At 41.0% G+C, this 13639-nt stretch overlaps 1 protein-coding gene across 5 annotated transcripts in view; it reads right to left on the minus strand.

Moving 5' to 3' along the window:
- The window catches only part of me1 (malic enzyme 1, NADP(+)-dependent, cytosolic), a 393143-nt gene that overhangs the window by 206086 nt on the left and 173418 nt on the right, over positions 1–13639 (minus strand). The gene's annotated exons all lie outside the window — the stretch shown is intronic.

A 13639-nucleotide genomic window follows, 5' to 3' on the forward strand; every position in this document is an offset into this window, starting at 1 on the left:
TAGCCATCCATAACCGGTTATTTCCTTCTGTCTCACATTTGACTAACTTCCCTTTAAATGCATTTGTACCATTCACTGCAAGCATTCTCTATCAGTGAGTTCCACATTCCCGCAGATCTCTTGCGTTACGTTTCATTTGAATATTTTCCTCAATTTCTGGTGATTCTCTTGTATCAATGGCTTCTAGTCACGCTCTGCCCAAGAAATGAAAACATTCTCTCTGTATTCACTATCAAAACCTATCAGAAACTTAAAAGCGTCAATTAGGTGACTCCTCAGTCTTTGTTCCAAAAATAATAAACACAGAAGTCTTTTTATCTTGCCCTGACGTATACCCATTAATCACAAAATCAACCTTACAAATCTTCTCTGCACCTTCTCCAATATATGTTCATAACTTATTTGTAACACCGTTACCAGAGAAGTGTTACCAAGTGTTACCAGAACTGAGAAAGTGCAACAATGAGGCAACACTGGACATGTAGGGTTGTTTTCCTTTGAGCAGAGGAGACTTAACAAGATGTAATTGCCATTTATAATTTTGTGGGGGACCAAGGTAGAGTGGATAGTTGGGGAAGGGCCTGCTTATTTAGCAGAGTGGTCAGTTACCTATCGGATATAGATTTAACGCTTCTTCACTTTCAAATCAAAGATAGTACACAAACTAGTAACATTGTTCAATCCTTCATTCACAGTCAACACAATTCAATGACACATTGAACACACATTCCACTCGATTGTTGTGGAGATCATCATCATCATCCCCCCCCCCCCCCCCCCCCCGCTATACTTGGTTTGCGTGGATGTAGCGCAATCTCAGTCCAGCTCTGAAGTCTGCCACTGGCCAAAATGGACGAATAATGCAATATTGACAAATTGAAAGAAGCCAGGTTCACTGACCTGCTTGGCTTGCTACACTTGGCCTGTTGTGTTCAACCAGCTCTGCACAGTGTTATCTCAGGTTCACTGACCACCTTGTTTAACCTAGGTGACAACAAAATTGTTCCCATGTTACTTCAGTGTCCACCTGAAGGTGGCAACAGAAGCCAAATCAAAAGACAGAAGGCAGCTTTGAGCATATTTTGGGTGTTCAGGAGGGGTGCCTGGAGCTCCTTGCCTTGCCTGGCTTGAAAGTGTGAACAGATTCAGAAAGCCTCAATTAATTTATAAAAGGTAACTGAACATGTGCCTCAAATGCCTTAACCCGCTGAGTGGAAACAAAAAAAAAGAGATCACAGCGGGTCAGATAGCATCCATAGAGAGCAAACTAACAGTCGAGTCTAGATGAGTCTTCTTTAGGGCTGAAGTGAAGTGTGAGAACAGTGATTTGTCTAACTTCCAGAAAAGACTGCCCAGCTGGGGTGGGGCAAGGGGAGAAAGGGTACGTTACATTCTCTATCACCAATGAAAGCTAAAGAAAGGCAAGGAATGGGTTCACAAGTTGCAGGCGTTGAACTCAATATTGATCCCAGAAGGTTATAACGTGCCTCATCTCAGGAGATGTTGCTCCTCCAGTTTGGACTGTGATTCACTGGAGCTTTGCAGCATGCTGAGGTCAGACAAGTGGGCATGCGAGCAGGTCGCTATGTTAAAACAACCAGCTACAGGAAGGTCAGGGTCATGCTTGTGCACAGACCATAAGCAGTCACCCACTGTGTTTGGTACACAAGATTGGAGAGGTACAGGTGAAATGCTGCTTCACTGGAAAGACTGTTTAGGCCGGTGGACGACAAGCTGGGAGGTGATGGGCAGGTGTTGCACCTTCTGCTGTTAGATAGAAAGGTGCAAGGGGAAAGGGTGAGGGCAGTGGGGTTTGTGGTCAAGGAATGGACTAGGGTGTCCCAGAAGGAATGAGCCCTGCAAAAGGGAAATGGGGTAGTAAGGGGAGATAGTGTTTGGTGGTGGCATTTTGGGGTTGTCTGAAATGGGAGAGGATGATCCTTGGAATGTAGAGGCTGGTGGGATGAACAAGTGAGAACAAGGAGGACCCAATCACATTGTTGAGAATGATGGGAAGGGGCAAGGGTGGAAGCACGGGTATTAGGTCGAATGCAGGTGAGGGCCCTGTCAACCAGAGTGGGTGCGAAACCACAGTTATGGAAGGAGGAATCCAGGTCAGCAGCACAGTTTTGGAAGGTGGCATCATCTGAACAGATGCAACATAGGCTAAGCGAGTGGGAGAATGGAATGGAGTCCTTGCAGGCCACGGGATATGAAGAGCTGTAGTGAAGGTAGCTATGGGAGTCAGTAACTTTGACTTGGATGGCAGTGGACAGATTATTCCCTAAAATTGCAACAGAAAGTCAAGGAAAGGAAGGGGTGATGTGAAAGTTATAGAGGGATGGGAATTGGAGACAAAATGAACAATTGTTCTAGGTGCAAGTGGGAGCATGAAGTGACAGTGAAACAGCCTACTTACCAAAAGCTGTGGGAAGGGGCCAGTGTAGGAGAGAACAAGGATTGTTCAACATACCCCATAGAGAGGCAGGCATAACTAGGACCCATGTGGATGCCCATAGCCACTCCTTTGCCTTGAGAGAAGTCGTGAACTGCATGGCTTTTTTACCCACCTGGTACAGGCATGATAGATCAAGTGGACCAAAGTTCTATGCCACAAATTTCCGATGATTTTATGACAAGTCTGCACAGGGACAGGAGAAGGACTTATCCTTGAGGCTACGTCGGACAGTGTTCTCAGCTTCATTCCATGGTGTGTTTTTCAATTAAATGCAATCATTACTTTGTTTACTTTGCCACCAAATTCGAAACTATGGAAATTCACAAGTACCCATTTCCTTCTTCAACTGACCCAATATTTTCCAAAACGTACAATAAGATATTGCAATATCTTGCATCATTTAAAACTTAACATACAGAGGTACAAGCATTCTATAGAATATGTGCAACCCAGTACTGACCAATGCTAATAAATTGAAGCGGTGGATGAGAAATACTTTGAGTTTCTGGCTTCCACCTATGAAATGAGCAGTTCTCTGCAGATCAAGTAATATCAGGCAAATATAGTGTCAAACTCACTAGGCCTTCAGAACTCATTTAAATTAGAATCACATACTCAAGGATTATAGGTCAATTGTCCTCTTGTCAGATTAGTTTGTTGTTAAAGCTATGGTACAGATTGAATTTCAAAATTATACCACAGCCTGAAGAAACAACCCTAAAACCCTAAATCAGTTGGTATCGCTGAACTGAAAAGACTTCTACATCGTAGATGTCTAAATCTAGATTTCTACTACTTTGAATGAACACATGAGGCAAAGTAACATGCTGCAGCATGCCACATACTTCTCACTGCTTCTTGTCCACAGAGCCAGAGACTTCATAAATGTGATGTCCCAGTAGCTTTAACTCAAAGAAATCACGTTTTACCAAATTTTTAATGTTAAAGCCAATCACTTCACAAATTAAGGTAGAAAAAAAAACAAAACAAGAACTATAGATTTAAGACTGTTCTAAAAATTAATCATTTTTCACAATGATTTTGCAAGGTCATAACATTAAGAAAACATTGCATAAATATTTATTTTATTTAGAAAGTAAAACCAAATTCATGGCTCAATGTTTGTAATTAGGTGACAAGAGGTGGGGAGAATTAAAACAAAATCACGAACAATGACATCCCAAAAAGCAAACGCTGATGTTACCAAAAAGATGTGGTTACTTACAAACATAACGAGTTATCCAAAGTGTTCTTAATAAAAGCTCTAGGGTGTAGCTTATTACTCAATTCATGGTATTAAAAAGCAAATCATTAATGACTTAGGGCAATACCAATATCAAAATTTTATTTGTCCATTTGCAAACTACTTGATTTAAGAACAGCCCCGATTGTAATCCTGAATGGGCCAAAACCATTAGCTAAAATGTAGAGTTAAATTCTAAAAAGACAACCTTAGTTTGGAGTGAACTAAGCTGCCCTTACAGATGGTTGATTTCTTGACGACAGGTCAGTGAACAAGCTTTCACTAAATTAATACAGCTTGAATGTTCAGACTGAGGAGTTTGAGAGGTTAGTATTTAATCACATGCTTGAAAACCCTATGGTAATCCTTTGATGAATAGAAACTGAGTGCAGCCACCAGAACTCTTCACGTGGCAACACTTGAGAATCTGACTATACAAAGACCCAAAAGTTCACATAACTGAAAACTGCTAATATTCACATTATGTCTTAGTCCCAACTGATTCAACTACAAGAAACAGCACCATTGAAGGGTAAATGGTGTAATCAATTCCTATCTTGATGTTATGGCAGAAACAAAAATTAGCTTAGCCCAGGGAAGGGAAAGAAAAACAAACAAGGTTTATTTTAAAGTCAATTATTTTACTAAACCTAAAATATGTTAGCCACATAAATTACAACATGATAAACTCAAAAACAAAGTTAAAACATTGCACAACTCTCACATCAGCACTGATAACCAGATGCAATAAATTACTTCAAGGGACTGCTAATGTACTAGTGATATATCAATCACTTCATCACATTAACAACAACATGAAGCATGCCTACCTCTGAGCCAAGAGGTCAGCTTTCAAATCCCACTTGCTCCATTTTTGAACAAGCTGATTAGGAAAATATCTGCAAGACCATCAGTATCTAGTGACTCTTGATCAAAATTAATAAGAAGCTCAACAATATAACAAATAGCTCTTGGCCCTGTGGTAGTGCCCCTACCTCTGGGCCAGAAGATCCAGGTTCAAATGTAATTTGTTTAGGTGGTGCATCCTATCCTGCTGGAACAGGTTAAATAAAAATGGCTACAAGATATCCAGGTGTAGTTCAATTCCATCATAATATTTTGCAATTCTGCAATATGTTGGCCTTTAAGATGGAAATAAACTGGATCCCTCCCAATTCATCACATGGCCCCAGACTCAAAACTGAGGCGGTTAGGCAAATGGGAGATCAGCCTCTGAATGACACATGTACAAACTGATTGCATAAACAGAACAGTAAGGCAATGCTTCAACTTTAAATTTTGAAATGTTTTTGTCTGCTCTAAGTACTACCTCATTTGTTCTAAATCAGGCTTCTGACTTCTGGAACAGCCTTAAATTTTATTTGACAATGTGAACTTTACTGCAGTGAATGGTGCAGTTTAGCTCAATTTATACACCCGTTTCAGGTCCCTGCTCAACCTTTTCTGCTCCGAAGAAAATAACCCAAGCTCACCCAGACGCTCTTCACAGCTGAAACGCTCCATCCCAGGCAACATCCTTGCCAACCTCCTTTGCACTCCTTCCTGTGCAGTCACATGATTCCTACAGTGTGGTGACCAGAACTGCAGGCAATACTCAGCTGTAGCCTAACCCAAGTCATGTATTGTCTCAATGTGACTACCCTGATCCCTGGTCCACTGTTTATCATTTATATAAAAGTGAGTTGGAGGAGAATATAGGAAGCATGGTTAGTAAGTTTGAGGAAGTAGGTGGTGTAGCGGACAGTGACAAAATTATTTCAGGGTACAACAGGACCTTGATTAGTTAGATCAACGTGTCAAGGAGTAGCTGGAGTTTCATTTAGATAAATGTGAGTTGGTGTATGTGGTAAGGCTCTGGGAAGTGGCGTTGAACAGACACCTGCGGTGCAGGTACATCGTTCCTTTAACGTTGCATCACAGGTAGACAGGGTGGTGAAGGTGGCATTTTCTGTAGTTGCCTTCATTGGTCAGTGCGTGGAGTACAGGAGTTGGGATGTCACGCTGTGGCTATACAGAACATTGGCGACACCACTTTTGAAGTTCTATATACAGTTCTGGTCACTCTGCCTTTGAAAGGACTTTATTAAATTGGAGAGGGTTCAGAAAAAATTCACAAGGATTTACTGGGACGGGAGGGTTGGAGTTACAAGGAGAGATTGTATAGGCTGGGACTTTTTGACCCTTTGCAGTGTGGATTGAGGGGTAAACTTAGAGGTTTCTAAAATCAAAAAAAAAAGGGGCATAGGTAAGGTGAACAACAAAAGGTATTTTCCATAGAGTAGGGGAATTCAAAACTAAGGTGAGGGGAAAGATTTAAAAAGGGCGGGGGGGGGGGGGGGGGGGGCAGCAACTTTTCCACCGAAGGTGGTGATTATATGGAACAAGCCGCCAGAGGAAAATAGTAGAAGAAGTAGTACAGTTACAACATTTCAAAAGCCATTTGGGCAGGTACTTGACTACAAAATGTTTAGAGGGATTTGGGCCAAACACAGGCAAATAGGACTAGTTTGCTTTGGGAAACCTGGTCAGCTTGAATGATTTGGACGAAAAGATCCGTATGGCTCTGACTGTCTACAACAGGGCGATTAGAAAATCAGCCATTTTCCTCAGTTGAAGGGTCAATACAAGGGCAACAATTTTATAGCAAAAGGCAGGACATTTAGAAAAGATTGGAGGGAAACCTTCACAGCCAGAGGGTGGAGGAGGTCTGGAATGCACTGCCCAAGGGACAGTAGTCGAGATGGGAAACCTCAACCTTTGAAAAGAACTTACTGGTTCCAGAGACCCACCGCTCAAAACCCTGGTTCCACTCTTTTGATGGCACGAGAAAGGACTCAAACTGCCAAGGTGGCTGTTTTGGGGGCATATTGAACAGTAGAGGAACAGACTGGATTTCACCAACATGGCATGCATGGTGTGTGGCACCAGGTATCTAAGCTGCAGCCTTTGTGGTGGTGGTTCGGTCTGACCATCTGCCTTTTTTCCTGGTTACTCTAGCTATCAGTGCTTCAGGGGCTGCAATTCATCACCAGCACCTCACCCGTCATTTTTTCAAACTTCAAGTTTCCTTCAACATCTTGTTAGTGTCCCTTTGATGCTCCATTAATTTGTTCATTGGTTTTTCATTTACTTAGGGCAGTGTTCTACTAAGAGTGAAATTGAGGAGTAAATCCCAGTTTCTGCTGTTCCTTTAGCCCCTTTAGAATTGTAAAGTGTCAAAATGTTCTTTCATAACTCTATGCTCTGAATCTCATCTGTAAATGAGTCCATCCATTCTGGTTTATCAACTGCCACTCCATCCATATCCTAAGATGGATGGGATTTTTTTCCAGATCCATCTGGCTGCAAATGGCTTCAGTATGTATTGTTTTGCTGGGCTGGGGAGATAAGGCATAGCAGTATTGTCTGCAGAGAACTCTTTGCACCAGATCCAGATTTTAGCAGCAGCGAGCAGCAAATAAAATGCATCCCCATCCTCAGACATACCTTGGTGACCCCCAAAGGCACAAAAGTGTATCATACCCACTACGGGAGAGGACATTGTTGACATAGTTACAACTCTGCAGTCTGGTTCATTAGATAACCCCAATATCACTGACCAACCTCGAGACAGATTTGCTTAGTTAGAGGAAATTGTCTCTGTCAGTCACCTGGGAAGTCGACATTCTGCATTTCCTGACAGGCCTAAAGGAGACAATGCTCTGACTTCTTGGCCTTCTCTTTACCCAAAAAGACTGAAGCATTTGCAGTGTTAAAGCCTTCCACAGTGACTATTCAATTGATGGAGAGGGATTTTAGACAAAGAGAAAGCAAATATTGTGTCAAGTTCCTCCTGACAGTGCATTCAAAACACTTTTAAAAACACTTCCAAATTGGGTCATGAGGCTATTTTTCCCTAGAAGTGTTAGAGGCTCTGTCTCCATTCAAGAGCTGGCTCTTTGCAAACTCATTGTTGCTGTATCCAACACCCTTTGCTTCCTAAAATTTTCCTTATGAAATTTCAAGATATGTCTAGCTAATTATATAATAAAATATCAATTTGAAAATATATATCTATTACATTTTTTTTAACCATAAAGAATACAACACTCTGCTACAGATCCCTTAGGAACGCCACTGCATACTTCCTTATAGCCTGAAAGGTAACCATTTTTCATACTTCCAAGATTTTTTAAAAATCTAGCTCATTGTATAATTTGAAGTCTGGAGCTTTGAAATGACAAACAGACTAGGCTAAATCACAATGCTGAAATGTAGAACATGTGCACGTACTACGATCCATATGTCAATACACCTTTCTTCTGGAGGAGAAAGCGCTTTTCATTCAGGTAAATCTAGCAATCAAAAAATCCTATTAACAAGCTATGACATATGGACTATAAATATATACAAGCAAAAGAGAAAAATAGCTATTTAAAGGAAAACAGTCTTGCAACTATGTTGTATTTTTCAAGACTACTGGACATCAAGGCCAATTTACAGCCAAAGAATTCTTTTTTCGTAATGTATTCACTGTTGCAATGGGAAAAATGCTGCAGACAACTGCACTCCGCATGCTCCAAACAGCAATGTGGAATGCTTTATAAATGAACAATTCCTGAATGCAATATCATTTTACATAAACATAAGTAACCAAAGGGCAAAATCAACACTACTTCAAAATCTTTCCAGCAAAATCCAACACTGACTACAATAACTGTAAATGAAAGGACAGGAAATAAAAGAGGGGAGAGAGAGAAGGAAATTACTGTTTTAATGCTTCCACACCTATTTCCATGGTATTCATGCATTTCAAAGTCAGATTACTGTCTGGAAAAAATATAGAAACCAAAGTCAGTCATTAATAACCCTGCTTCAATCACCACAACTGTTGAGATGTCTGTTTTTTTTAAAAAAAGGAAGTATTGCCTTATTTTACACAGATTTAAAGAACATAGCAGAAGCAGAGCACTCTACTTTTGTCTCAGCTATGTTTAAACTGTTCAGAATGCTGCATGCCACCAGTTACTTAAAGTTTGTTATTCCTTTCAGAATCCCACATTACAAATTGGGCCCAAGTTAGCTAAGGTAGTTCTAATCAACGCTGGCAGCAATCTTCCAAAGTATTTTCTTCTCATTTTGACAACAAGATCTTTCTTGTTTGGCAAACTGGTAAACAAAGCAATAATTAGTTTGAATGCTCCTGTTACACCCACCAAGTCAAGCCAGCTGTTATGTTTAAACGAGAGGGGACTGAAAAATGACAACATTTTCTTCTGGTATCTGCACACGTCATCTTGTCTAATGAAAAGAGAAAACTGAAATTATTTAATGACTTGCAACCAAGAATTTATTGTGGAGAAAAATCTGACCTAGATTAATAACAAGCTAGAAAATAACTTTTCACTATGGCCAACATTCCTGTATATCTGCACAATGACACATTCATACAGGGTATACTTTGACCAGTCAATTTACGTGAATTGCACTGTTTAACAATGTCCCAAGGAGGTAGATTCTTGCTCATCTGTGTATAATTACACAAATTTTAAAAATATTGAAATAATTTTTGAAATTGCTCATTAGGCCAGCAGATCCACTGGGATAGTGATGGTCTGTTAACATTCATCCATTTAGTGAGATGCATGGAATATAATAATATGGTGCTGTTGCTTGTTTGAACAATAACTCTTGTTTACTGGCAGTAAGCATCGAAATTTTAACTAGCCAACATGTCTTAAAAATAGCCTCAACCTCTTAACAGGAAATGTAATGTAATGTAATGTTCCATGTTAGCAGTCATGAAGAAAGCAAATCTGGTTTGGGAAACAGCAAATTGTGTGGCACTACGTGGGAAAACACACAAGGACCCCTTTTTTTCTGCTTTTTATCTCATCCCAGCCTGCATTCGCTCACCACAGACCAAAGTAGTGCAATGCACAGTACAGTTGGGTCTCTTGCAAGTCAACTTGCAATTTACTACAATAGAAAGTCAGCAACATGCCAGTCACTGAGGTACATAACATCACATCGGTGTGGTGGAGAGAGCAAAGCACACAGAAGACAAATTCAAAGGGTGAGGAATATTGAATGCTTCGTTGGATAGAGTTGGCTTGCACTGCTTTTTTTTTAAAAAGTGCATTTTAGACAGTAAAAACACTGCTCAAGAACACAGGTCTGTTCATTCACATTAACGTCATTCCAGTTCTCAATACACATGTTGCCCACTGTGCATCAGTGGTGCACCAATGTAATGGGCTTGCTTATTATGAGTTTGAGCCCCACAGCCATTCACTTGTCTATCATGGTGACTGAAATATTATTCGTACATTGTAACTGTGCAGTATAAGGCATCATGGCTGTTGCTATCAGACATTGGCAAGTGCACTGCACCATATAACAGTTCTATTGCACCTGGAGCTTGGGGAGCCTTTTTCATTTGGGGGTAACTGAATTTCTACACAGTTTCTTCAAAGTACCTCAAATGTGCTGTCAATGACACCCTGCACTACAATATTGAACCCAGCGAAACCAAGTGCTCAAGCCACCCCTTGGGAATATATTGCAATCATCTCTTTGGCCACAGTGAAACTTTTACCTCCCCTTTTTCACTGTATGCAATTCATTGTTAGATGTTAGCGATGTCCCCTCTAGCCTAGAAGAACTGATGTCAAGAAAACCATTATAAAAGTCTTTCTGCCTTTGTTAATGCTGCCTTTCTCCTACTTTGAGGCTGCAGGCCTGTCTGCAGGTGAGGTGGAGCCTCGTGACTGGAAGCAAGTAGTCCGAGCAAACCACAAAGTGAGAATCAAGCCCTTTCCTTTTGCTGAACAGATACCAGACTGTAGGTGATTAACACAGAGCATGAACTGAAGCAACATATATGAAAACTGCACCGTAAAAAGTCAGATCTGTTTTACTAGCTGATTTCACAAGCAGTCGTTTCTGTTTTGAGTGTAAATTGACAGCATCCATGCTCACAGTGATTACGTGCTTATGATTCTGGACAAGTTACCAAGAGATCCAAAGGCTGAAACTGGATAGCTTGAAACAGCAAGAACTGGAACATTGCACTTTTCAAGACTGATTGTTCTGGTAAATGAACGGTCAATGATTAAATAATGTAATACATGGACTTGAATTAGTAAAGAATACATCAGGAATTACAGATTTCAACAAAACATTGTCAAATCTATCATTACGATCAAGGATGCAAAAGCAGTCTTGTTCCTTTAATCATGAGATTTAAGCATCAATGGCTGAGCCAATGTTTATTACCCTTGAGAAGGTCATGATGAGCTACCTTCCTGAACCTCCGCAGTCTAATCACACACACAAACACACACACACACACACAAATGAACAGTGATATTGTCAAGTCATCGAAGTTTAAATAAGAAATTGCATGTGGTGGCAGTTCACATATCTGCTGCTCTTATCTTTCTAGATAAGAATGGTCATGTGATTTGAAGGTCATGTCTAAGAGGACTCTGAATTTCTGCACTGCATCTTATCGATAGTAGCGCCAGTGTGGTTAGTGGAGGAGTGGATGTGCTACCAATAAAGCGGGCTGCTTTGTCCTGGAAGGTGTCAACCTTGTGTTGTTGGAGCGGCATTCATCCAGGCAAGTGGGGAGTATTCCATCACACTCCTGACTAGTACTTGTGGGCAATGGACAGGCTTTGGGAAGTCAAGAGGCGAGTTTTTAAAAATTGTCCACATTTCTTTTTAAAAATTTACTCATTAAAGGGATGTGGATGTCGTTGGGCCAGAATAGAATCCTGACCTGGCTACCGTTGAAAAAAGGTGGTGGTGAGCTGTCTTCTCAACCTGCTGCAATCTTTGTGGTATATGCATACCCACAAGGCTGTTAAAGGAGGAAGGGAGTCCCAGGATGTTGACTCTGACGTTATAAGAACAGTGATACAGTTGCAAGTCAGAATGGCACATAACTTGCAGGGGAATTCAGATGGTGGCATTCACATGTATCATTCCAGGTGATAGCAGTCACAGGTTTGTAAGGTACTGCCCTCAGGTGAGACGATGAGTTGCTACAGTGCAACATGTAGATGGTACACATTAGCTGCAATGTGCTGGAGAGGGTTAAAATTAAAAAGGTGTCAGATAGGGTGCCATCAAGCCAACTGTTTTATCCTGGATAGTCATCTTTTCAGGTAGTCAATGCTAAGAGCATGCTGGCAAGATGGGGCAGGCAATAGCCTACTGGCATTAAAATCACTGGACAGTTAATCCAGAGACCCAGATAATGCTCTGGGGGGCCCAGTTCTAATCCTGCTATGGCAGATGGTGGAATTTGAATTCAAATTCAATAAATATCTGGAATTAAGAATCTAATGATAACCATGAATCCATCGTTGATTGTTGGAAAAACCCATCTGGTTCACTCATGGCCTTTAGGGAACTGCTATCCTTACCTGGTCTGGCCTACATGTGACTCAAGACCCACAGCAGTGTGGTTGATTCTTAATTGCCCTCTGGGCAAAAGGGATGGGTAATAAATGCTACCTAGCCAGTGATGCCCTAATTCCCATGTAGGAACTCAAAAAATTTATATTACTAGAAAAATATCCAACCCAAACGTACACCAGAAATAATCTTAGGGGCAGAAAGTACCGATTGTAATCCTAGAGGATCAGTGTGATATTAAACTCTTAACAGCATGAAGGAGAGCAAGGTGATTGAGAGAGTCAGAATTATTCAAATATATGATCTCAGCTCAATTCTCAGAATTCTGCTAGCCCACGTCAATCTAAAGAGGAGACAGTATTAAAAAATGCTTAGCTGAATTCAGCCTCAAAATTCCCACATCCTGACTAACACATTGTTACAATGAACGGGACTATAATGTACTAACAGGTTACAGTTTTAGGCATCTCAATATCTCAAAGGCTTAAAACATTGAAGCAATCCATTAAAGCAATCCATGCAGATAAGATAGCAAAGGAATTGCCACTTCAGTTCTATTTTCATTTGCATCCAAACGTGAGCTAGACTTTAATCTCATATTCTGAGGCAGAGAAAAGCCAAGTATCCAACATCCAGACGCAATGAGAGCAGCTGCCAGCCTCAACCTATTATCATGAAGAGGGAGCGGGGGAGAAATATTGGAGTAGATTGCCAATTCTTTTAGGCCTTTAAATTGACAATGTTTTACATAACAGGAGGATTTTTTTTTATTTGCCCATCTGGCACCATCTTCAGTTCATGGGGTCTTTCCAATTCAGCATAGGCTGGCATGTTGAGCTCCCAGTTAGACGAACAACTACAACCTTCCTTCTATCTGTCAATTACACCAGCATCTGGGACCTGGAGGAGTGTAAGTTTCTTATCTGCACTTTGATCTCTCCTATACTCAACAGTTCTTCAGCCAGAGAGTGGTGGGCTTGTGGAATTCATTACCACGGAGTGCAGTGGAGGCTGGGATGTTGGATGCCTTCAAAGCAGAGATTGACATATTCTTGATCTCAGAAGGAATCAAGGGCTACGGGGAGAGTGCAGGGAAGCGGAGTTGAAATGCCCATCAGCCATGATTTAAATGGCAGTGCGGACTTGATGGGCCGAATGGCCTTACTTCCACTCCTATGTCTTATGGTCTTATGGTCTGTACTCAATATTTCCACGTTCTTGCTGCTCTCCTATTTTTTGTACTAACATTACAACATTCAACCACCTATGTTCTACTAATTTATGCTCGACTATTATCTTGTTCTCCAACTATGGTAGCCTGTTTGCCAGCACATGCAACTTGAAATTTAAAGCCTTTCCATTGCCTCATCACATCCCAGTTCTGCAGCTCCTCTAGCTGATCATTCCTTCTCATAAGCTGCAATCTTTTGGCTGATCACATTTTTTGCTTGGCTCATACCTACAGCCAGTGCAAACTCCACACTGACTGAAAGAGGTGTTTGTATGAGACT

This window comes from Stegostoma tigrinum, chromosome 4 (genome assembly GCF_030684315.1).
Source record: "Stegostoma tigrinum isolate sSteTig4 chromosome 4, sSteTig4.hap1, whole genome shotgun sequence".
Lineage (NCBI taxonomy): Eukaryota > Metazoa > Chordata > Chondrichthyes > Orectolobiformes > Stegostomatidae > Stegostoma > Stegostoma tigrinum.